Raw genomic sequence first — 27,294 nt, forward strand, 5'->3', positions numbered from 1 at the left:
TTCTTTCTTTCTTTCTTTCTTTCTTTCTTTCTTTCTTTCTTTCTTTCTCTCTCTCTTTCTTTCTTTCTTTCTTCTTTCTTTTCTTCTTGATGTACATATGTTTAACTTTTTAAGCTGGTCCTAAAATTCATATACAAGAGGAGGGGAGCCTGGGTGGCTCAGTCAGTTAAGCATCTGACTTCAGCACAGGTCATGATCTCAAGGTTTATGAGTTCAAGCCCCGTGTCAGGCTTTGTACTGACAGCTCAGAGCCTAGAGCCTCCTTCAGATTGTATGTCTCCCTCTCTCTCTGCCTCTCCTCCACTTGCACTCTGTCTCTCTCTCAAAAATAAATGAACATCAAAAGAAAAAATTAAAAATAAAATAAATAAAATTCATATAAAAGAGAAAAAATCAAATAGAAACAATTTTTGAGTCAAAGAATGAGAAATATTAAGATTATATCTGGCTGCAAAGTTACCAAAAACATATATATCTACAATAACTTAAATTAATTATCATTTGTATCACATAACAAATGCTCACATACCTATAGAGAGAAAAAATGAAAATACACTAACCAAAGAATTTGAATCTGGATCTCTCCCACCAGTTATTTCTTAATCTATTATTTATTAATTTAAATTAATAAAGTGACATTGTGATTATACATCCATCTGCACGAGCTTGATATATGAATCAGCTCCTATAAAAGGACTCATTTTCCACACAGTGATAACAAGTCAAGTTTCTGATCCTACAAGTTTAGATCATTATAAATTCATGAAAGTAAATGCCATGCTGTAAGGACATTTGATAGACAATCATCTGACTTCTTCAGGTAGCAGCTCTTCTACATTGCCACCCTCAAAGTCTTCCATTAGACACTAACTCCTTTTGTACCAATTTCATGTTTATTCACTATCCTTCTGGTTTCAAATACAGCTTCTCATATCAATCTTTATAAAGTAAGATTATTTCTCCATCTTGCATGACACTCTCCAATCAAAATTGCCTACAATGGGCTAGAGATTGCTCTAAACTGGAAGGAGGGATAGGTCTTTACACACATTACGGGAAAAAAATCTGCTACATAACTAAGTGATCATTGCCATTCCAGGGCATAATGTAGATTTCACAATAGCGTATGGCATTGTGCTTTGCTTAGAGTGGCACCCAATAAATATTTTGACTAATTGGTTGTCACAGCAAATAAAACCAACATAACAATCCATAATTTTTGGATATTAAAATTCCCCAGAAATGTTTCCTTACCATATAACTCCCATCATATGCCTAGTAGAGACAAATTAAGTCGAGCCAAATGAATAGGTTAAATGGTTCAACATGGATAAATGGGATATGCAGCATGGATACAAAGGCCTACTCAGGTAACAAAGCTCTTGAATCTAAGCTGATCTTTTTAGAAGAATTATCAGCATATCTTAACATGACACTGAGAAGTAATTAAATGCACTTTGGTCTGAAGTGAGGAGAAGGATGTGGGAGGGGGAATAAATTCTTGTTTTCTTTCACAGTCAAAAAATCAAAGAAGACTATGGTTTAATGCTCCAGGACATTACTTTGGAAGGGGGGGGGGGGGGGCGGCTGGGTGTTTTTGTGGCTCTCCCAGAATATCTTTCTCTGTGTGTTGCTGCCAGACTTTCTTCCTTAAAGACACTACATAAATCACTACTGGAGAAATAATTTACAGCCACAGAGGAGGAAAGGGGTGGGGTGCGGGGAAGAACACTCTTTTGTAGATTACAATGAGAAGTCCTGAATTTTCAGCAGACTCTATGAAGACGGAAGCAGGAGGCAGCTGGATAGGAATATGAAACATATTGTGCCCAAACACACTTCCCATCTTCATGCTGTGGGCCGGGATCCATCTGTTTATCATTGGATGTAACACAGGCTGGAGCGAAATGTGCCATTAATAGTTTTGGGAAGTTGGGAAGCAGAAGGGGAAATGGTAATCCACACAAAGGTCCTCAGAATTGGCTGCCTTCTAACTAGCCACATCTAACAACGTGTTTATAGACAGCAGCAAAATTTGCAACCTGGTCTTCCCAATCAATCCCAGGTACAACACTGTTTCTTACCAGGGAGAATCAAACACAGGCAGAAGAGATGATTTGGGACATGTTTCTAATGGAGAGATAGCCAAAAAAGATGAGGAACTTAACCAGCAGCAGATTCTTCTTCCAGCTATCTCAATTTTGATGAAATACAAAAGAAGAGATTTATAGTCTTGTTTACATTTGTGAACAACAGGTAAGAAGAAGACATTGGCCTAATTCATTATATGATCTGCTTTTCAGGAAGATGTGGGCTTTCAACATTATCCCCAAAAGGTTCTTGAGCAAACCTACATTTATGCTATTTATAAGTTCCACCGCATGGATCATTCTCCATGAGAATGTCTACCTCATGAGAGGTAACAGATGGATGAAATGTTTAGTTACTCCACTAACATATCAATTACTGCCTTCGATATAGATGTTTAATCTGAACAATTCAAACTAAAACATTTATTCTCCTGAATTTGTGATGGGCTTTCATTTTTCACTTGCATCATTTTTGAAAAATATCATGGTGCTCAGGGAAAAATGCTCTGAGAAGGAAACTTTTAAGTGGGGATCAGAAGGATGCCCCATGCAATGAACTCTGGTCTAATATATTAATTGGCATGTTTTATCTTCTGATAGTTTCTGCTACCTTTGACCCTGCCTGTCTTACACAGTTAACCTGGAGGAATCCACTCCCTCAAAGGAGGATTGTTTTATCAAAACTCTGAGAACCAGAGCTGTCAAGGCTTAGATGCCAACTATTCAACAAAAGAATCAGAGGAATATAGGACCAATCCCTACCATGTAGGTTTGTCTACGTCAGTATGTGAATCACACGCAAAACTAAAACATTTCATCCATCTGATTCACCCAGAACCACCTGACTCTGTATGGAATTCTGAACTGTGGCCCACATTTGTCCAACTTTTACTGGGTGCCTATTCTACTGCACAAGAATTGTAAGGAATAAAATTATAAGTAGGCTACCTTACCTGTCCTCCAAGAGCTTAAAACCTCACAGCATAGGTAAGAAATACATCCAGATAAGTCTAATACAAGGCACCATGTGAAAGTGCCACCAGAGAGGCGCCACTCAGTCTAACATGCCACTCCCCAAAACGACCTGTGCCTTTCATATCATCAAAAGCTATCATTATTTTTGGGGATTTACTTGTATGTTAATGGTCTGCCTGACTAGAATAAGCAGGTATTAGTCTGTCTATACAACAGTTTTCCTAGAACACAGCAATAGCCTGGCTATTCAAAGCATATTTTGTTGAATGAATGAAGGAAGGAAAGAAGGAACTCATGCCAACGTCTATTTTTTGTTTGGTGATTATATCAAATTTTATTTTTCAAGAATTTAGAAAAGTAGGCCTTGTGTGCTAGATTGGCTACTGCCAAGGTGACACCACCATCAACCCCTTCTAAGCCTGAGAACCGCACTGGAATCCTCTTGCAGAGTTATAGGAGAGGACTTGGAATAGATGTGGGAAGTGAAGCTAATTCTCTGTTTCTCTGGGGGCATTTGCACACATATGCACAGACTAGTTTTTGAGATCCACCCAATAGGCTGATAAAGTTAGTGAGACTTTCTCAGAGATTCTCAAGAAGAGTGGCAGCTTGCAGACAAGCTTTTGAAAACTACTCCACCTGTTATCAGTGTCACCTCCTCTGATCTTTGGGGCAGCCTCTCTGACCTTCAGGGGCAGCACTGGTGAACCTCTCCTTCCCCGCCTCACAGCTCTTCCAAAAGTTGGACAAGTTCATAATTATCAATTAAACTCTTTATATCTAAAACACAAAGAATGGCTTCTATTTGCTTGACCAAAGCTTGACTTGTCCATTCAGGAGTTTACTCTGCCCTCTCACATATGTCCACACTCATATGAATAGTGTCTATCTCTGGATCATTCCATCTCAATAATTTCAGATTAACTTTCCTTTTGCACAAAAAAAAACCAGTCCACATAGAAAAAAAGACTACTGTCACATAAGACAAATGATTTCAGTCAATTATTCTTTAAGATATCAACCTAGTTCTCCTCGTAAATATTCAATACTTCTGAATAATCATTTTAATTTCATGATGAGAGTTTTGTTGAGTCTCTCCACTAACTTAGAATGAATCCATACCTCTCAGCAGGTATGTGTTCTTTCCTTTTATGGGTGGAAAAGCTGACACATGTAAGAGCCAATAGTAGCTCTGATATATCACGTTTCTTACTTTACATTAAATAACATTAAAAATGCAGTATCATTTTAAATAGAAAGTTTCAAAAATAATAGTAATTTTTTATAGCCAGCATCATCAATGTCATAAGAGGCCACATCTTGAAACTTAACTTTTAACTTAAGAATACAAGCCACACATATTCGATTGATTAATTTTAACTCTCAGGAACATTTCATTGTATCTTCCTAAAGATTTTTATTCAAATCTTCCACTTCCAGCATTTCCCGGCACAGGTTGGTCCCAACACCTGCCAAATCTGCTAAGATTGCTCACAGATAATGTCAAGGGTGCAGCGATAGAAACAATTAAAAAAATTTTTTCCCCCAAGTTGAGGACTGAGTGGCCTTTCCCTCCATGGATTTATGGGACAGGCTTCTCCAGAAGGAGTGTGGAGAATACCAGGATGTTACAAACACAGAGCAGTGCATGCTGAGAGCCTGGAGTTCACATTGGCCTCTTCCATTTGGGAGCTGCTGTACTGAGCACAGACAGCTCATGTCTGCCTCTCTCCTTGTCTCGGCTGGACTGGCGTCTTACTGTTCTTGGCTTCCCAGCACATGGTTCAGAGCTCCCCACTGAGCATCCTTGTGACAGCCAAATCTCCAACACTACTATATCAGACATGTGTGCATTTTTTTTCTTCTATCTTCATTATCCTAAAGCAAAGCCTGCCCCAGCACCAATAGGTACTATGGGAAAGGAAAAGGGATATAACATTTAATGAGAGACACAGATTGATGTTCCTGAGTGCACTATACTTTAAAGAGCATCAAAGAGGTGCACCAAGTGACCAGATTCTGAATGTGAAGACCCTGGGTGATATGAGTCTCAGAATCCTCTTTTGCAGTAATTAATGCCAATTCCTGTGGTAGCAGTCACTATTCACTGAAATAACATGCATGAAGCACTAAGTTCAGTGACTGGCACATGGTAACCATAACCACAATAGTAGAAACAAGCACTGATGGAGCAAAAATGCTTTTAGGATGAAAAGCCTTCCTATGCCACTTGTTAGCTGCCCTTTACCAAACCCTTCACCTCTTGAGCCTGATGGCCTCACCTGCCAGATGAATCTAATACACAGGTGCTCTTAACTCATGGGCTGCCTTGAAAGGCAGACAGGAATACCTACATGAAGGTGAACTGTACGTTGTAAAACTTTAAGCCAAAGAGAGCCTGTGTAAGTCATTTCCTTACCCACCAAGCTTATTTGGGTAAACTGGAAATCTTAAGAGGTCACAGAAGAAGTACTAGGAAGCACGGGGTAGAATACTGATGATCAGAGAAATTGTGCTCATTCATAACACCTTAAACCAACTCGTATTGAAAACCTCTAAATAAAAATACATCAAAGCATAACCGATCAGCATTTCTGTCAAAAAAAAAATGGGCAGGAAACAAAAGCTATACCAAATATAAGAAGTTCCACATGCTTTATTGAACTCCTTTACTGGAGGCAGGAAGTGTGTGAATGCAAATTCTCCAGATTCCTGAGCAGCAGTGTCCCCAGCTAGGCACACATCACAATATGTCCCAAAACTCCATTAGCTAAACTCCTACCTTGCAATTCTAGAGCCACACACATTTTACACACACACATCCAATTTAAGAACACATTGTAGAAATTGTTCAATCATAAGCTATCACTTTTTTTTAAGAGTTAAATAGAATTCCAAGAGGAAGAAGGAATGTCATTATGAAATCTGTGTGTATGGGAGGGCCAGAGAAGGAACGAGGGCAAACAGTAAGCTATGCTATCAGGAGGAATTTAAACAGGTAGTCAGGTTTCTGAGTATGGAAAGGAAAGAAGTTTCAATTGGACTACATTCAACAGGACATGAGCCCGGAAGGACTGCTTTAGTCTTATGATATAAAAAGAAGTTATATAAGTTGAACAAATGCTCCTCTCTTTCAGGAATGTCTTACACAAGTCGCACAAACTGTCAGAAGCCTTGGGGAAATAGCTGGTGGCAAAAATGTTTGTCCAGTGCTCAGCTGATAGGCATGCATTGCAAAACTCTCCCTGGTATTTATTAGCCTTACCCTGGGCCCCCCCCCCCCCCACACAAAACCACACAGCAGCGACTCCACATGAAAGTGGAGTCCTCACTACCCTTTCGCCCTTCTGAATTTCTGCCAGCAGATCAGCTCTGGTTCAGGGAGGAGTGCCTCTGAGAACGTCTTCCTCGTTCCTCCCTGCGCCATACCTGTTCTGGACATAAACGGAGGCCTCCATCTCCCCAACTGTTTATCTAATAAAAGACACATTGTTCACAGCCACACTAGAAAAAGCATCATAGATTGTACCTCGGGCATGTCTCCTCATCAGCAGAAAGATGGCTTCAATGACCTAATTATTCCTACCCCTAATTCTATGATCTTTTAGAATGTTTCAAAGGAAAAAAAATTCCAGTTGGGTAGAAGGAATGAGAGAAAAAAAGAGCAAAAATCTTTTCAAGTAACTTGACCTTATATATTTGGTATCCCCACCCTGAGAACTGGATCTTCATTTACTGAAAATTGTTTATGGTTCCTTCAAGTGAAATTCCAAATTTCCCTTTCCAGCATGTATTAGGGTGAAAAGGCAAACATATTTGAATTTTTCATGTTATAAAAGTCAAGAAAGTACAACTTTTCCCTCCCAAGCGTTTTCCAGGATCTATTTGCACAAGTGCTACTTAAAGATTGGGTTAAGTAGATTAATGGAGCAGACATCTCCACAATGGGATAGTACCGGAGGGCTTATTAATCTAATTCTTAACTCCTCCTTCAAAGAGGCTACTCTTTCTGTCTTGTGTGCCTTACAGAAATGGACCACCTAAAGAGAATAACAACAACGATAATAAACCACCCAAACTGAGTCTTCACTATGTGCCAGGTGCCACACAAAGCACCCCGCATATATGAAGTTGCTTAATGCTCACAGCAACCCACAGAAGCCAGTGCTGTAGCTTGTCCTGTGCTTCCTTCCTGTGCACATCCCACAGCTGGTGGGTGACACACAGTTCTTCCCCCTGCACTGTTCTCTCCTCGGCTGGCATCTGTGGCCATTGTTCACAGGGTCTTCCGCCACCACTTCTTGGCGTCACAGGATGTGGTCCCTCTGCTCCTTAAGTAAGGGCTCCACAACCACAAGGTTTCTGTGCTTTTCTATTTTTATAAATCAACACAGATGTGCCTTTGGGAATTGTTTTTCGGGGAATTTGTACCTCCTTTCTTTTCCTGGACTGTACTCATATTTTTGAGACTTTTGAACTAGTGGCTAACTGTGCTCCAGGGCAATACTTCATAAAGGTAGGGAGTGTGTGTGTGTGTGTGTGTGTGTGTGTGTGTGTGTTCTCCAAATGAAGCTACAACGGAGGCTGCTATAATATAAAACCATGGGCTTTGGAATAAAGCAAACCTGGGTTACAGCCCCAGCTTTATCCCTGGTTCCTCTGTGCCCTTCGAAAGATTACTTAATTTCCATAAGATTCAGTTTTCTTTTGGTAAAATGGGAATAATTATAATATCTACCTCAAATAGATGTTGTAAAAAATAAATATAATTTTGTATAATATAGTTATCATCACTTCAGAAATACTAGCTGCCGTTAGTGCTATTTTTTTTCAAACTTTCACTGTGTCATTGTTGTCATTCATTTAATAATATTGTGTTATATGACCTAGCCATTCCTACTTAAGTGTATTCCCCTGTAAAACTTGCATTTATTTGTACAAGGGGACCTTTAAAAGAATGCCTTTGAAGCATTACCTATACTAGTTGCTAGAGGATGAATTGTGTCCCCTCAAATTCATATATTGAAGTCCTAACCCCCAGTACCTCAGAAGGTGACTATATTTAGATATAGGGTCTTTAAAGAGGTAATTAAGTTAAAATGAAGTCATTAGAATCATAATCCTGTATGACTAGTGTCCTTATAAGAAAAAGATATTAGGAAACAGACATACAGGGAAGACACAGGAAGAAGACAGCCATCTATAAGCCAATGAGAAGCCTCAGAAGAAGCCTGCTTTACCAACACCTTCATCCTGGACTTCTAGCCTCTATAATTGTGAGAAAATAAATTTCTGTTGTCTAAGACACCCAGTCTGTAGTACTTTGGTTGACAGCCTTAACAAACTAATGCAATTGTCATTTTTATTAGTAATCTGGTGTGCATTAATTGGATTAATCATGATCCTGGGTTAATGACACATTGTCATCATTGGGCTGTGAATGTTCAGTTAATATTTATTTATTTACTTACTTACTTACTTACTTATTTATTTTTAGTCATGTAATAAACATTTGCTGAACCCATCTCCCAAAACAAAAATAAGACTAGAAATAACTCACCTTTAACATCTAAACACACATTCCACCAACCTTTTCCTTGTCTCCTAAATGTCCATTAATTTGAAAGTAAATAAATTACAATATGTTCATATAGTGGGATACTACACATCAGTAAAAGTGAATGAATTAAAGCTATAATTATTAACATGCATAAATCTCAAACACATATTAAAGCTGGGAAAGAAGGAAGGTGGGGATACGATTGGAGTGGATACAGAAAGAGTTTCAATTGTATTTGTAATGCTTTATTTTTTTTTCTTAATGTTTATTTATTTATTTTGAGAGACAGACAGAGAGAGAAAGCACACAGGCATGCAATTGTACGCAGTGGAGAAGGGTAGAGAGAGAGGGAGAGAGAGAATCCCAAGCAATTAATGGTGGGGCTCGATCTCACAAACCAAAAGATCATGCATGGCCTGAGCCGAAATCAAGAGTCAGCCACCTAACCAACTGAGCCACCCAGGCACCCCGGTAATGCTTTATTTCTTAAGCAGAATGCTAGATGCAAATAAATATTGTATTATCTATGTTTTCTTATATGCCTAACTATTTCATAAAAACATGTTTTACAAACTAATTTTAAAGTGTCATCCTCAGTTATTAGAGATAGGAAAGCAAGAGGTGCTATGGCCTGGGAGGGATCCCATCCTTCGCTGTCATCCCCACCACCATACCCCCTTCCGAAAAATTAGGAGGATTCTATAGCTCTGTGATACCCCTGACCTTGAACTTCACCAACACTTTCCACATGTATCCACAGCCAAGCCATGCTAGCAGTCATATTTCAAATCCTAGGTTTGTCAGTAGTTTACCATTTGCCATGGAGGGTGACTGTAGGTAACTATGTGAACCTCAGGATTCTGCATAACCACCATGACGGACATATGGTAAAGTAAATAAAGTGGAAACTCTCACCGCTATAAGAGTTTTAACTCATTGTAAACCAAGTCAACAAAAAATATATTCTGCCTAACTGAAAGCTTTTAATGATGATATACTAAAAATGTTAATTTCAGCATTTCAAATCAAGTCAAAAGAACTAACTGAGCTTTTATTCTTTCAAAAAACTGCATTGTGTAGCAGCAAGAGCTCAGACAGACCTGAGGTTGAATCCAGTTTGACATAGATACACTGTTTGACTTTGACAAATTATCTAACCTTTGTAACTCTTGATGTCCTTTTCTTAATATAGGAACAATGATCACTACTCAGCAGGGGTTTTGTAGAAATGTACAAGGTAATACATGTAAAGCACCTTGCACAGTGCTGCCACATGGCATGTTTCCAACATATATAAATCCATCCCTTCCGCCCTCTGACAGTTAAATCATACAAGATAAACAAGAATTTTTTAAAAAAACATTGTTGTTACTACAACTATTTCTGGGATCTTCTTAAGGTCTTCAATGTCACACCAAAGGCAGAAAATAAATGTGAAGGAATAAGAAGGGAAAGGAGTTCATGACAAATATAGGATTTGCGTTTTGCTGCACGTTCCTAATTTTTCTTAAGGTTTAAGCTACCAGTGAATTTACAGGATTGAAGCAGATTCAAGGAAGAAAGGCACAGTTAAAAAATGGCATAATGCTAATGAGAAAAAGATTACAAATAAGATATTTAATCTGATAAAGGAGATGGCTAATGTGGTTTTATTAGTATCTTTACATTTTCCTTTAAGGAGGAGAATGTTGAAAATGTTTACAACTTTGAAAACCAGAACAAGACATAGATTTAAATTAAATCATGGAGATTTCAGTTAAAATTTTTCAGATTTCCGGGGAGCCTTGTTGGCTCAGTCATGACCCGACTTCGGCTCAGGTCATTATCTCACGGTTCACGGGTTTGAGCCCCATGTTAGGCTCTATGCTGACAGCTCAGAGCCTGGAGCCCATTTCAGATTCTGTGTCTTCCTCTCTCTCTGCCCCTCCCCTGCTCATGCTCTGTCTCTGCCTCTCTCAAAAATAAAAAATAAGCATTAAAAAAACATTAAAATAAACATTAAAAACAATGAGCCGAAGTCGGGCGCTCAACCGACCAAGTCACCCAGACACCCTTAAAAAAATTAAAAAAAATTTTTTTTTCAAATTTCCAGAGATTAAAAAAAAAAAAAACACTAGGAATAGTTGTGGAATTTCTATCCCTGGAGATCCTCAAACAGATTATTGGTTGGCCTAGATATTTTGGAGTTCTCTTTCCTAAGCAAGCAAACAAACCCTTTTTTTAATTCTATGATAAAAAAAATAGATAAATAGATATGCATGGTACACTTATGATGATCTGTATATGACATAATATTCTAAAATGCCACTTTGAATTTTTATCAAAATTCTAATTCTAAATATCTAATTTTTAGATTGTTCTTGTGTTTTTACTCAATATTGTATCAAAAGCATTTTCCCATATTATTTAATATTCTGTGATAATATAATATTCCTTAATTGCTTGTTTCAGATTTTTCTTTACTGTAAACAAATATGTGATGAAAATCCTTGATCATAAACAATTTTGAAACCTTTTTGTCTACTGCCTTCCAGAAAATATGTACCAAGTAACACTCCACCAGGGCTACCTTCTCACTTCACCCTTAGTTGCTCCTGATTAGCATTTAAATTTTTTTTTTTAATGTTTATTTGTCTTTGAGAGAAAGAGAGGCCAAGCATGAGCAGGGGAGGGGCAGAGAGAGAGGGAGACACAGAATCCGAAGCAGGCTCCAGGCTATCAGCACAGAGCGCAATGCAGGGCTTGAATTCACAAGCTGTGAAACCATGGCATGAGCAGAAGTCAGATGCTCAGCCTACGAGCCACCCAGGCGCCCCAACTCTGAGATTAGCATTTAAAACTTCCTTGCCCTGGGACACTTGGGTGGCTCAGTCAGTTGAATGTCCAACTCTTGGTTGGATTTCTAACTCAAGTCATGATCTCATGGTTTGTGAATTCAAGAACCACATCAGACTCTGAGCTGACAGCACAGAGCATACTTGCAATTCTCTCTCTCTCTCCCCCTCTCACTTGCTCTCTCTGTCTCTGTCTCTCTCTCTCTCAAAATAAACTTAAATAAATAAAAAACATATAAATAAACAAACAAACAAACAAACAAAACCTCTTTGCTCTTATGTTTAGCAGGGAAATCGTATCCCATTGTTAATTTAATATGCATATCTTTGATTACCAGTGAAGCTAAAGATTTTTTAATAAGTCCATTTAGAACAGATTTGTCTTAGAAAAGCTCATCAAAAAGGCAGCTTTCTAAAGAATCCCCTATTCTTCTGTCTCTACAGAGACTCTTAGGCAATAGTCCTAGTTGTCAGAAATCAAAGTTAGGCAGTAATTTGTTGATTCAAAGACTCTTCATACTAGTTTATACCAGTTACTACACCAGCTTTTTCAGTTCTCCTTAGAAATACAGAAATGAGGGGGCGGGGGGGCTGGTTTCCTAAACAGACCCATTTTCAGAGTGAGGCTGCAAATTTTCCCTGAAACAATGGGAAAATAATTTCATGAGAGGTTCTTAGAATAATTTGGCATCAGAAATCCTTTATCTTACCCAATTACAAAATATTATGCAATATATATATTCTACATGTATATATTCAATTATAGCACTCCTTATTCAGAAAAGAATTAACTTAGCCTTTACAGAACCATTGATCAAATTTTAAGGAAAAGCATATGCAAATTGCAAGCCATTCTCCCTATCCTCTAACAATACTCTATGAAAGTTCGTAAAAGGGTGGTGTTTTTCTTTGGTATCAGAAAATCGAAACAGTCTTTTAATCAAAAAATTTAATTACTTTTTCTTTATTAAATAATATTTCTAAGACAATTAATGAGGACACCAGCAAAAATAACCTAGATAGAACATTAGTTGTATTAGAACAACATGCTAAAATAATAATTTCAAAAAGTTCCAATCCTAAATGGAATACAAATGTTTAATAATAGAAAATTATTATTATTATTATTATTATTATTATTAAACTCTAGGAATCAAACATGAGCTTTAATAAACAAAATTCTGCCATTTTTTTTGTTACTCATCCTTTTTTTGTTGTTTGTTTATTTATTTATTTATTTATTTATTTATTTATTTATTTTGAGAGAGGAGAGAGAGTCCCAAGCAGGTTCCACACTGTCAGCACAGAGCCTGACATAGGGCTCAATCCCACGAACCATGAGATCATGACCTAAGCTGAAACCAAGAGTCGGATGTTTAACCGCCTAAGCCACGCAGACACCCCTACTCCTCCTTTAAATAAGCATCAAGGTAGGGAGTTTCTCTTTCTACTCCTTAATATAAAAAATTATAAAAGCTTCCAGCCATGGAGTAACTGAAACCAAAATAGCTCTCCCGCCCCAGCTATAAGATTAAATAAAAGAAATGTTTTCAGGAAATGGTTAACAGGCAGTGAAAAGCAATAATCTCTGAGGGAGTAGAAACCCACAATGCAAGTCCTAGTATCACCCAGTTCTCTGCTTTGGGAAAATTTCCTGACCAGCATAAAGAGAAAGGCAGTCCAAGCAGAGTATGGTATTTTGGCTAAGCTGAGCAGGCAGAGATCAGAATTCAGGGCAGCTAGAATGGCTGGAATTTTCAGGGCAAAACAACTGAAGAGGAAGGAGTTATTCAGAAAGAGGGCCCTGGGAGTCTATGTAGGAGTCTTCAGTGATGGTGAAGGTTGTGTTGTACACACAAAGGATAAGACCATTCAAGGCTTTTAGCAGCTACTATCTATATATCTATATATCTATATCTATATCCATATATATATATATATGAAAGAGTTGTGAAAGAGTTGAGAACAGAACAGAGATACTAGAAATTAAAAACTGATGGAGGATGTTAAAGTTCCAGCCCTCACAGAGTGGGGAGATCTAATTAACACCCTATTAACAACTTTGGAATTCATCTGAGACGTGGGAGTCCATGTCTTAGTAAGAACTACTGTATACCTGCTCTAACAAAACTAAAATCTAGCCCAGACAAGATCTGTAGGGAAGACAGAACCTAGAGATTTTTTTCACCGAATTAGAGGAACTTGAGACATAACTTAAGCTTTCTAAAAATATAAGTTCAAGGTGACTGGCCAACACTGAACTACCTACTAATAGAAGAATTAATGTTCTTTACAGGAAGATAACAGAACCCAGAGTCTTTACAATCATGGCAATAATTATATTAAATATGCTATGTACAAAGACACATATAAAGAAACAGATAACTTGGACATAAAAGGAGATTAAAAATATACTATGTAAATAGTGAATATAAGAAAGCTAGAGTGGCTATATTGATATCAAACACAATAGATTTCAAGAAAAAGAGTATTATAATAAATAAAGAAAAAATCATATAATAAAAAAGAAGTTTGCCAAAAATCCCTCATACCAATCTTCAATATGTATGTATCTAATAACATAACATGAAAATTCATAAAGCAAAAACTAACTCAAAGGGGAAAATAGACCAATCCACAAAATCAGACTTTTTAATACTCTTATTTTTTTTAAGTAATCTCTACATTCAACATGGGGCTCAAACTCACAATCCCAAGATTAAGACTCACATGCTTTACTGACTGAACCAGCTAGGTGCCCCTTAATATTATTCTTTTATTTATTTTTTTTTTTAGGTTTTTATTTTTAAGTAATCTCTACACCCAACATGGGGCTCAGATTCACAATCCCAAGATTAAGAGTCGCATGCTCTTCTAATTTCTAACCAGCCAGGTACCCCAATACCCTTCTTTTAATGTACTTGATGGAACAAGTTGTTTAAAAAAAAAAAAAACCCTGATGGATATAGGTTATCTAAATAACATAATGGGTCAAATTAACTTAATTAACATTTACTGAGCTCTACACCAACAACTGATGAATATACATGTGTTTTCCAGAGCACATGGAATAGTCACACATATAGACCATATGCTAACCCATAGTATACAACTGAGTGAATTTCAAAGGGTTTAAATCTTACAGCATGTTTTTGACCACAATGGAAAAGAACATTGAGTCATTATGTGGCCAGGTAATGAAAAAAATATTCAAGATAATTGTTTCTAGGAAAAACACATCAAGATTAGGATGAGGAATAAAAATAATTCATGAGACAAAATAAAAGAATTAAAAAGATTGAGGACTCTTAGAAATGAAAAAAATAATCAGAAAGAAAAAGAGATCTATGAAGGAGATACAACAACGACTATTTTTATTCTTCTTAAAGTGGTCATAGTAGTGAGACAGCAAATAGCAATATAGGTCACTGGATCCTTTAGATTTTTCAGGAATGTCTTTTTAAAAATGTCTTTGAAGCTTTATCAGTGTTTCTCAACCTTTATGTGCATAGAGAAGACCTGGGACTCTTGTTAAACTGCAGATTTCTATCAAATACATCTGGGCTGGGGTCTGAGATTGTTTCTGCGTTTCTATAAAGGTCCCAGGTGATGCTGACACTGCTAATCTGTAGCATTTTGTACAAGTTTTAGAAGAGACTATATCATATGGTCTACCCATCCAATCATGTAAAAAAGATTAAATCACATGGTCAAAGCCAACAACGTTTTTCTACTCCACAGCTCTTTCATTATTAATTACAAGATGATTTTATACAATGCATAAAATATATTTTTAATGTATTTGAATTTTTAAGCGATTTTACCACAAACAAGAAGAAAATAAGAAAAAATGGGGAGCAGATAGCTGAGCATGGAAAATTGGGGAAACAAAAATAAAGCAGGAAGCTGATTAAGGTGGTTCTTTACCCCTGTATTATAATGGGGACAATATTGCCCAGCATATTTTCTAAGAGAAGAGAGTTGTGTGAAGAACTTTTGGTTTCCTCAGGTGGCAAGTCCAATGTAATTAAAATACTTAAGGGACACCTGGCTGGTTCAGTCAGAAGAGCATGTGACTCTTGATCTCAGGGTCATGAGTTCGAGCCCCATACTGGGTGTAGAGATTACTTAAATAAATTTTTAAAAATACTTAAAATTTGCTCTCATGAAATATGTTATATGCAACCACTTTTTAATAAAATTGTAAAGAAAATGTGACCATAAGAAAAAGAATCTATACATATCTTCTGGAGAGAAATTTGAGGGTTACTGGACTCCTTTAGGACCTGATGAACAGTAGGGTAAAACTACAAAAGAAAGATCTTCAGAACTTATGGCACAACAAAATGAGGCATACAGTATAATCTTGATTACTAAAGATTGAGTCAATGTCTCTGATTATTTTTCCATGTCAGTCACCACGGAATTTGAAATGAAAAGCTAAAGCAATTCATCCATGCCAATTGTATTCTTTCCTTTAGTCATGGATTTATTCAACCAATGTTTGATAACACCAGGTGATTTCAGGCATAGTATTTCCATAACATCATTTATCTGAAAATGGTTCATATTCCCCAGAAATTATCTTTTTTCAAGTAAGGTGATTTTTAGATTTTAACTTTTTTTTTTTAAACTATTCATTCTTTTTTTTTTTTTTAACATTTATTTATTTTTGAGACAGAGAGAGACAGAGCATGAACAGGGGAGGGTCAGAGAGAGAGGGAGACACAGAATCTGAAACAGGCTCCAGGCTCTGAGCTGTCAGCACAGAGCCCGACGTGGGGCTGGAACTCACAGACCGCGAGATCATGACCTGAGCTGAAGTCAGCCGCTTTACCGTCTGAGCCACACAGGTGCCTCTAGATTTTAACTTTTAACTTTTATTTGGAGATAAATCCAGACATGCAGAGAAGTTGCAATCGTATAAAGAGCACTCATATATCCTTTACCCAGATTCTCCTATTGTTAACATTTTACGCCACTTTCTTTATCATTCTGAACCACTTGAGACTAAGTTGCATATACCATAGCCCTTTACCCTAGATGCTTCAGTGTGTATTTCCTAAGAATAAAGATATTCTCTTACATAACCACAGTACAGTTATCAACTTCAATACATTTAACATTAATGCAATACTTCTAGCTAACCTACCGTTTGTATTCCAAATTTGTCACTTGCTTATTAAATAATCTTTCATAACATTTTTCCTTCAGAATTGAATGCAGTCTAAAGTCAGGTGTTGCATTTAGTTGTCATGTCCCTTAAGTGTCTTTTAGTTTTGAAAATTCCCTTAGCCTTTTCTTTGTCTTTCATGGCATTGATATTTTTGAAGAATTCATTCTCTCATTCTGTTTCTCATTTTTTAAGTCAAATTTTCTTTTTTAAAGTTGTCGTGTTTTTCCTCATTATAAACTCAGATTATGTACTGTTTTCTTTTTAAGTTCATTTACTTATTTTGACAGAGAGAGAGAGCACAAGCACGTGGGTGGGGGAGGGACAGAGAGAGAGCGAGAGAGAGAATCCCAAGCAGGCTCCACACTGCATAGCCTAACATGGGACTTGCGCTCACACCAACTAAGCCACCTAGGTGTCCCTTAGATGATGCACTCTTGGCATGAATTCTATATAAGTAATGTTATATCCTTCCCAAGGTATCACATCCAGAAAGGATGATACTTTTTAAGTAAAAAAAAGACAATTTTTTTAATAGTGCCTTAATAGACCATTTCATTTAAAAATTAAGCTCCTATTAACTTATCATGCTTTTCTAAATTAAGTAAAATGTGTTTATTACATAAAGAAAATTTTTATGTTTAAGACAAGAAAGTCACCCAACATTTTATGTATATATTTTCTTGGCTTCTCTATTCATTACCTTTGCTGTGATCTTTTGTATGAACAAACACTCAATAGCTATAGCCTATTCGATAGTCTACAATAGCTGTAGAACTATCTCTGTAATATTTATTAAATCACTTCAAATGATTTTTAAAACATCTTTTGCAATTAAGACCTCCAAAATGAAAATATTTGCATTTACCCCGTGTCACTTGCTTATTTAATTTAATTATATTAAATGAAGCATTGAGGTCTTGTTGCAACAGACCTTAATACTTACATCTCTGAATTGACACTAAAACTACCATTAAATATGGCACAATTTCATGAGTCTTAGGCTCTGGTTTACGACATGTCTGTATTACAGATGAATTCTAAAGAAAAAGTGCATCCTGACAGCTGGTTTCAGTTCATTGTACTTTTTCTTAAAGAACATTTGTTTTCAATTTGTCTATAAATAATGGAAGAAAACAGAGCTGAGGGGCCCCGTGTGATTTTTATAGAAGGTTCATTTTTGGAAATCTGATAAGCTTATAACCACATATGTTTAAAATCATTCTAGTATAAAACTCAGAAACTTGGGGTGGGAGAAATTCTACTTGTCAGAGAACTCAATGTTTATTTTATCTATGTATTACTTAGCACTATTTGTCAAACATTTTTTGCTTTAGAAATTTTAGGAAAAAAATTAGGTACATGTTAAATTTGACAATGCTCATTATAAAACTTTAACATATAAGTGTTACTTATTGATTATACTTAAAGATTACAAGTACATGGGCAAATAGAAATAAAAATATATGTGTTAATGACATATAATGATAGGCTTATACATGCACTGGACCTATTGGAAGTACAGCAACACATTTGCACATGTGGCGTATTGGATATTGGTATGCGTGTGTCATTAAATGATCTGTCTCCTTCTAGAAGGGTATGAACCTAGCAATACAAAACAAAGAAGAAATTTTATAAGGTCTTGAAGATAAGATGCTTTTCTGCTGGGCAATGATCTGACCAACAGAATTTAATTTTATGTGTACTATAAATTCTTTAGTAGATAACAGTAGATTAAATCTTCGTTTATGTTAGACATAACACTCTGCTTTGGAAACAGAACCAGCAAATTCCAATTAGAAATAAGTTTCTTATATGTATTCGTCATTCTATAAGGTAATGTGAACAATTAAAATCAGTTTATTTAAATTAGAATGAACTAAATTTCAAACACTGGATGTGGTGTTTAAGAGCCTTTGATAAGAATTTAAACTATAGCAGGGGTGCCTAGGTGGCTCAGTAGGTTAAGCTTCTGACTCTTGATTTCCGCTTGGGTCATGATCTAATGGTTTGTGAATTTGAACCCCACATTGGGCTCCGTGCTGACTGTACAGAGCCTGCTTGAGATTCTCTCTCTGTCCTTTGCTCTCTGCCCCTTCCCCATGCGTGCTCTCGCTCTTTCTCTCTTTCAAAATAAAGAAATAAACTTTTAAAAAAGTATTTAACTAGGGGCGCCTGGGTGGCGCAGTCGGTTAAGCGTCCGACTTCAGCCAGGTCACGATCTCGCGGTCCGGGAGTTCGAGCCCCGCGTCAGGCTCTGGGCTGATGGCTCAGAGCCTGGAGCCTGTTTCCGATTCTGTGTCTCCCTCTCTCTCTGCTCCTCCCCCGTTCATGCTCTGTCTCCCTCTGTCCCAAAAATAAATAAATGTTAAAAAAAAAAAAGTATTTAACTATAGCTTTAAACAGTTCTAGATAATTATTCTTTAACATAAATTTTTATTAATATAATGCTTCCTACATTCCAATCCACAAAGATAGACTTTGACAGACCACAATAACAAAATACAAACTTCACATTAATGTTCAAAACTGAATCTAATTTTCTCTTAATCATATCTGATTAATACAGTTAGGACTGGGAAAAGCCAACAAGAGTCATTGCTTGGTCTCTACCTATTGTAAGAAGATAAAGATAGAAGTCCTCCTTCAGAACTACTACAGTATGTCTTCTGTTCTTTGGGCATACAAATGTAAAGATAATCCAACTGCATGATCTTTCCAAATAAAGCCCTATATAATAAACACCTCAGGCTTCACTCTGCTTTTGATAAAGAATTACTTTTTGGTCAAAGGGTACAAACTTCCAATTATAAGAGGAATAAGTACTGGGGATCTAATATTCAGCATGATGACTATAGTTAACAGTACTGTATTATATACTTGGAAGTTGCTAACAGAGTAGATCTTAAATGTTCTCACCACACACACACACACACACACACACACAAAACATATTTGTGTGAGGATATATATGTAGCTAACCTTATTGTAGAGATCATTTTGTAATATATATGTGTATCACATCATTACATTGTATACCTTAAATTTATGCAATGTTATATATAAATTATCTCTCAAGAAAGCCGGAAAAATAAACACAGAAAGAAGGAAGGGAGGAAGGAAGGAAGGGAGGAAGAAAAGATGGAAGGAAGGAAGGAAGGAAGGAAGGAAGGAAGGAAGGAAGGAAGGGAGGGAGGAAGGGAGGAAAGGAGGGAGGATTAGTTTCCAATGGTCGTCAGATTAAATGCCTTTTTTAAAGATTTCTCAAATTCCATTTCTAAAACAAACTGAACACCAACTGGTCAAAACTGAGAGAAGAGAAATCTGACAACTCACAGACTCAGCTTTGCTATTACTTATGGAAAGACAGAAGACATCTTTTGTCATAGTTTTCTTTAGGTTTTGAATGTTTTTGTCAAAGAACCCCTGAGATACAAATGTCACACAAATGAATAAGAAAGAGGATTTCCTTCTGAACACAACTGACCCAGAACAGGTGCTGGATAAAAGGGAGTTTATCCAGCCACTAAGGAAGAGCACACTTCAAATGTGTTAAAGGTTACTCATATTCCTCACTGAACATGAAGAAGCTGCTTGGCCCGTAAAATATAAATGTCAGAATTGGGAGAATGGCAAACATCGAGTGTAAATTCTAAATTTGTCACTGATTTGCTCTATTCTTGGGCACCTAACTTTTTTTAGTCTCAGTTTCTGCATCTGTGCAATGGGAATCATAATACTTAGCACTAGGCTCTTTAAAAGTTTTAAATAAACTAGTGCATGTGAAGTACTAAGAACACTGCCTACAACAAGTAAGTACTCAAAAATATCTGTTATTATTATCTTCTTTCCTAGAGCAACACAATATAAAGGTACACATCGTCTTGTTTCCAAAGTTCCAAAGTCTTGTTTCACCAAATATTGGCTATTTGATTCCTTGTATTTAGTCTGATGCAGGCATGTCTATTCAGCCAGCTTTACCTTCACAAAGAGCTTTATTATAATTATCATTATAATAACAATAATTATTATTAATAAAATCACTATTTGGTTTAATAGCATCTTAATAGGCAAAGTACACAAGTCCAAAATAATGTTGGATTTAATTAGCATACATCTCCATTTTTATCTCAGTTTCCACAGTGTTTTATGTTGATCAGTCCACAAGTAGTTGTTGAGTGTTGAATCAGTCCTTAACACTTTTCAAGGCACAAGGAGGAATCATTTCAGAGGCTTTCAATCTCATTAAAGAGACTAGATTTAGTGACCTAAAATGAGTAATGAAGAACTCCTTCAACCCAGTCCTTGGTCATATCCTCCTCACTTAGACTCCCTCTGCCATACCAGGCACAAAGCCTAGTTTCCACAGCTTTTTGCTTCTATATTTTTCAGTCATGGAACTTCACTGTCTTACCTTGAAGCAAGCTCAAGTTCACTCACCCTTAGTAGACCCTTGCTGCTGCTCAAGAATATTTTTCTTCGTTTCCCCAAATATAGGTTTTGCAATCAAGAGATTTGGATTTTAATAGAAGCTTATAAGTAAGTGTATTGTTATTTAAGCCTTAATTTCCTTATCAGCAAAATTGGAATAATAAGGACTTTATGGTGCTGTTATGGAGTTTAAAAGAAAGTGTATGTAAAGTGTGTTCATAGTACCTCACTCAAGAAGACACTCAATGGCTTTCTTCAGGCCCTGCCACCTCTCCCACTCAGAAAATACTGGTGGATATGACTTTACTGAGGAAATTGAAACCATCATGCATTTATGCCCTCTTCCTTTGACTTAAGCTTTTTTTTTAATGTTTATTTATTTTTGAGAGAGAGAGACAGAGTGCGAGCAGGGGAGGGGCAGACAGAGAGGGAGACACAGAATCTGAGGCAGGCTCCGGCTCTGAGCTTTCAGCACAGAGCCCGACGCGGGCTTGAACCTATGAACCGTGAGATCATGATCTGAGCCAAAATTGGACGCTTAACTGACTGAGCCACCCAGACGCCCTGACTTAAGCTTTTTAAATTATGTCTCTACATTCATTTCTTCTCCTTTCCCTCCTGCCTTGGGGGAAGACATATCTCTCCTATCCTGAACCTACCTCTCCGCTCCCTCCCTACTTCACAGAGCAAGCATTATTTGCTGCTTATTTTGTGCCAGGACAATTGAAAGTGCTAGTGATTTGAAGATAAAAGACCTAGGCACTACCCTTGAGAAGCTCAGAGTTAGGTGAGGAAGATGGACAAGCAAACATGATCACAAGACATACGGAGGTTTGGGAGCATATAAACCACCCTCCCAAAAAAAAGAAAAAGGAAAAAAACCAGCTAGCAATATGATATGATTTTCTGTCCTTCCACCTTTTCACACCAAAAGACAAAACCACCTAAAAATGAAACTTTTGCCTTCTAGGGTCCTCTCACTTGGATTGCGTTTGCAAGCCAAGAACACCTCAGATTCACCGGTGTCACAAGGCACCAGTAACTGGCATCTGTAGGTACCAATGAACCTTAGTCCTTCCATGCTTAGACAACCTGTTCTACCTACCACTGAACATTCCATTCTGATTTATTCAGCAGTGGTACCCATCCCCACCTCCATCCATGTCTCCTATACCTACAAACGCACACATAAACACACACACACACCCTTGCAGGGGCAAACTTCAACACTCACCTCCAATATCACATTCATAACAGCGTGCTCATCTACAGGAACAGTCATTCATTCATATCTGCTTTCTCAACACCATGTTGCTTTCTCTGACACCTCCAGTCCTTCACTTCTTCTGGCTTTTGATTCCCTGACTTCAAACAACAACAAGTCTGTCCCATCTGATGTCCTTCTCTTGAGCTGGATGGCCTGTCCACCCCATTCTTCTCTTTAATTTACCACCAAGTTTCATGAGTTTTTATGACTGCTGCTTCTGCGTTCACATAATACATTCCCTCCTGAATCATGTGCAATGTGGCTTCTGGTCCTGGATTTCAAAAGTCAACTATGGTCTTCCAGTTTACAAAACCAGTCAGTGGTCTATTCTCAGGCTTCATATTCTTGTGGGGAACCTCTCCTGCAGTGTTGTGGTTTGTGCCATGCTCCTTTCTACCTATAAGACAATGTTCACCTGGGTCCCACCTATTTTTGATCTCTTTCCTTGCTTTCTTCTTTTCTTTCCCATCTCAGAAACATGAGTACTTCCTAGAGTCCAGTCCTTGTTGAATGATCTTATTTATTTCCAAAGCTTCAACTATCACTCAGTATATTCCCAAATCTACATTTCTAGCAAGGACTCTCTCTCAAACCCAGACATTGAATACCAAACCATTTACATGACATTTTCAATGAAATGTATTTCAGTTATTTCAAACATCACATTTAAAAGCTAATTATATACACACAAAATTCCAGATTCTTCTCCTGGCTGCTCGAGCTCTCCTAGTCATCAAACTTGAAATCTTAGACTCTTCTTTTAATGTGCTGCCTCATGCCTATTTCTTTTCCAAATCTTACAAGTATTTCCTTTCTAGGGTTTCTTGTACCTGTCTCCACTTTTTTCATTGCCTTCACTTACTCAAGGCCTTTACACATACCTAGATTACAGCCTCTGACTCAGTTTCTCTGCCTCTAACATTCCATCCTCACCCAATCTGTCCTGTATATTTTCTGTGAGTCTTTATAGATAATAATATCACTACCATGCCCAAATACTTCCATGGCTTTCCAAAACACAAAGTAAAGATATCTACAAGCTGATAATCAGGGTCTACCATACTCTTCGGATTTCTCTCCCCACAACCTTCCTTGCCAGTCAAACTGCTGTACCACCCGTGCTCCAAAACACTTTTGTATCTTCAGTCACTGTTCCCTGAAGGAAGACAAATGCTCCCTTGTCACTTCTCTTTTAGTCAAACACTCCCTATTTCTTCAAGGCTTCTTTCAAGCCCTACCTCCTCCCAATTCTAGTATGATTCGTACTTCCAGTGATCTCTGAAGCATTCCAAACCCTAACACTTCCCATTTCTCCCACTTACCTTCTAACTAGTTTGGTTACTCCTTGTGAAATTGATTAAATCATTTTATGTGACTCTAGGGTTTGGAGGTATTTGAGGAAGAGTGGTATGTTATCCTTTAGAAAGATGATTCTTTTCTTTTTTTTTTTAAGTTTATGTATTTTTGACAGGGAAACAGAGAGAGTGAGGGGGGGAGGGGCAGAGAGAGACAAGGAGACAGAGAATCCCAAGCAGGCTCCACACTGTCAGCACGGAGGCTGATATGGGGCTTGAAATCACGAACTGCAAGATCATGACCTGAACCAAAACCAAGAGTCAGATGCTTAACCAACTGAGCCACAGAGGCACCCCAGGAAGATAATTTTTGTATCAGTAGAGAGGATGGAGTGGGTGGAGGTGGGAGGCTGCAGGTGAAGAAACCAGTTAGCAAACTGCCTCAGGGTCAAGATATAAGGTGATGAGGGAAGAGTAGTGATATATTAGTAAATATATGAATGAGTAAATAGATGAAGAGCTACTTCCTAAATTGAGTTTAGGAGGATGGTGCAAAATGAAAGATAAGATGCATTTGTATTACAAGCTTTGAGAACACTGTTTAAGCTTCATTTCACAAGAAAAAGTAGACATTAGCATGAATTTTGGAAAATTGGTGAGAATATTAATATGATTCACTTAGGGATTTTGTGGGAAAGTTTTCTTTTAGGAAAAACTATTGATATTGAACTTTACGGCTTTAGCAGAATTTCAGCATGCTTTCAGCTTTTCCCCTCACAGCTTTAAAAACAAATATAATATAAAGACAAATTACATATTTAAATTTGGTTAGGATCCAAGAAGAAATTCTATGCTAACTCCTTAGTAATTCCTGTGATGGGAAATAATGATCCAACCCAAGTACTGGCAAAGAGATGATTTTTGCAGAACATTATTTTTAAATAAGCCTGAAGATAGGATCCTTTTTACCATTCAAATTGTCTACATTCATTTACTGTTTAGTTCAGCTCCTCTAAGCATAATTATTCAAAATTCTACTTTGGGAAACAGGAAAACCAATCCAGTCGCTATGGTAATTGTGACTTCCTCAGATATATTTCCCACAGTTCTTTTGTTGCTAATAATTTTTTCCCTCACAGGTAAAATGTCAATTACACTGATTTTAGCAGCCTGAATTTACAAGAGCTGATCTTTTGCAAGAGCGTCTATCTTGTCAGTTGAAAAGTTCAAGGGTATGTTAGCCCTGATATTTGTAGCAATGAAATGTAATGTTTCTGAGCCTTTTTCTTTTCTTCTTTTCAGGTTTGTTATTTTTGTGTTTATTTTCTCATGGTTTCAAAACTTACTCTACCAAATTCCCAAGTCTGGAATTATTTTCCATCACTGCAGTCATTGAAGCATAGTATTGTTTTGTTTGCCGTCCGGAACATCCTCCAGTTCCACGCAGAGGGGAAAAAGAGGAGAAGAAAGGGGGAGCAGGTGCAGAAGTTCTATTCACAAGGGCACTGACCCTCAGCAGGGGCGTGACAGGGCTTTAAAATAGGATTAGACACCCAAACAAGAAAAAGGTCACACTTGACATTTCCACTGGAAATACCAATGCAAATAGAGCTGATCCTAGGAACATTTTTCACACACACACACACACACACACACACACATACACACACACTTTTGGCTCAACAGAAAAATGTAATTTTCAATGAATTAATTCCTTAAAAGCTCAAAAAAGCAACTACTGGAAATGGGACCCAACGATAACAGCAAACATGAGTCAAAAGGCTCACTTGAGAAATTTCTCTTTTACTTATTTGCTATTTTTAAGGGTTTGTTCTTTGTTTTGTCATGGGAAGAAAAGTAAGGATGGAGTTGATGAGAAAAATGACATAAAGATTTGGAAACTTTGATTACATTACATTAAAATTCATTTATTCTTAAAAATTTAGCCTCTAATCATATCAACCCCATTCTTACCTGTAAATTGTCCCATTTGTTTCCTGCATAATTGATGATAGATTAATTAATAACATTTTTTCTCTCAATTTTCCATTTGCATATTCAAAAGTAGCTGACCAAAGCACCAATACCAAAGTAAGCTTTGGAAGCACCTAGAAGAGGAAATCTGTCTCAAGCTGCTTCAAGATCCACCAATACCTACTGAAGATTTCTAAATTGTTCACCAAAAAGGAAGTTGCCCATTGATCTTCTTGTGTGATTCTGAGAACGCATGAAACTTCCAGTTCCAAAAATGAATGCCTTCATTGGTACAACTGACGCATGTATAGCTATCAACAGTGTCCCCAAAGTAAGTCAGACCAACATAGATTTATTCCTGATACAAGGAATTCTTGGAGGAATAAGTAAATTCCAGGGGCCTATATGTATACAATCACCCAAAGGCAGTCCAAGAGAAATGTATCTGCTGTGTACAGCCATATTTTAACATATTAGATATATATATAAAGGGAGGTTCATCTATACACAAATTGTTAAGGCTCTTGAAAGATAAGTCAATTCTATCATAGAGAAAGTAAAACCCTTGAAGTGAAGAGCTTTCCTGACCTGGTACGGTAAGACACTGGGGAAGGGTTGAATCAATGTGTCCAAACTCCACTTTCATTTAATGATCACAGGTTTGAAATTGTCTATCAAATTGAAATGATAAAGTTTGTAGCCTTTTATTACTCAAAGTTATATAGAGCTCTCAAATTATCTAACTGGTATAAGATTACCTGGGTTAAAAACTTTAGTTTCAACCAAAAGCAGAAAAGAAGAAAGAGAGAAAGAAAAGAAAGAAAGAAAACTACCTTCCCATGAGAAAATGTATGATTTCATTAAGTTATCTGAAATTATAAAAATAAATTCAAGGACTCTCATAAATACCTAATTTTGCTCCTAGGTATCTAGGGACACCATATCCCAACCTGAGAGAGCTTCTGTAAACTGCTGCTGAAGCAGCACCCACAGTTTTGGCTGAATTTAGCCTGGAAAATGCCTTACCACATTCTCATCTCACAAGTTACATGTAATGATCTAAATTGCCCCTTTAACCTTAATGAAATCCAAGAACCTATTATACAGGAAAACATTTTTTACTAAAGATCAGCTTTAAGGTCATAGTTACAATCAAGATTTTTTTAAACCACATATGATATTCAGAATCTATAGTTATTAACTGTAATGGAGACCATGAAGAAAGTGAGAAACAGACTAGATTAAGCTGAATTTTGGAAAGCTTCTTTGCTGCAATTTTTGGGACTTACTAGTCAAGAGAAAGAATTCGTGTAAATTACCTTTAAAAATATTCTAAGAACAATATCTAATTTTACCTTTGGATGTTTGCCAAAATAATCTCATCTAAGTATTTATGTGGCTATTACCACTGGGATCAATTAAATGTCTAGCTGAAGACGCAATATTAAACTGAAATGCGAATTGGGAATTCTTGATGATCATATTACATAAAACAGTTAAAGCAAAAATTCATAGTTACAAGAAGATCATTTATTTGTCTTTACTAAGGAGCTATAGGATTTTATGAGAAAATGTAAAATGTGTCTTGAGAGATAAGGTGAGAGGCCAGAAAAAAACAGATCAGATCACTTATTCACCGCTCTTAGATTATATGGAAATGGAAAAGAATATTTTTACTTTTATATTTTTTCT

This window comes from Herpailurus yagouaroundi, unplaced genomic scaffold (assembly GCF_014898765.1).
Source record: "Herpailurus yagouaroundi ecotype Mexico unplaced genomic scaffold, PumYag 28, whole genome shotgun sequence".
NCBI lineage: Eukaryota > Metazoa > Chordata > Mammalia > Carnivora > Felidae > Herpailurus > Herpailurus yagouaroundi.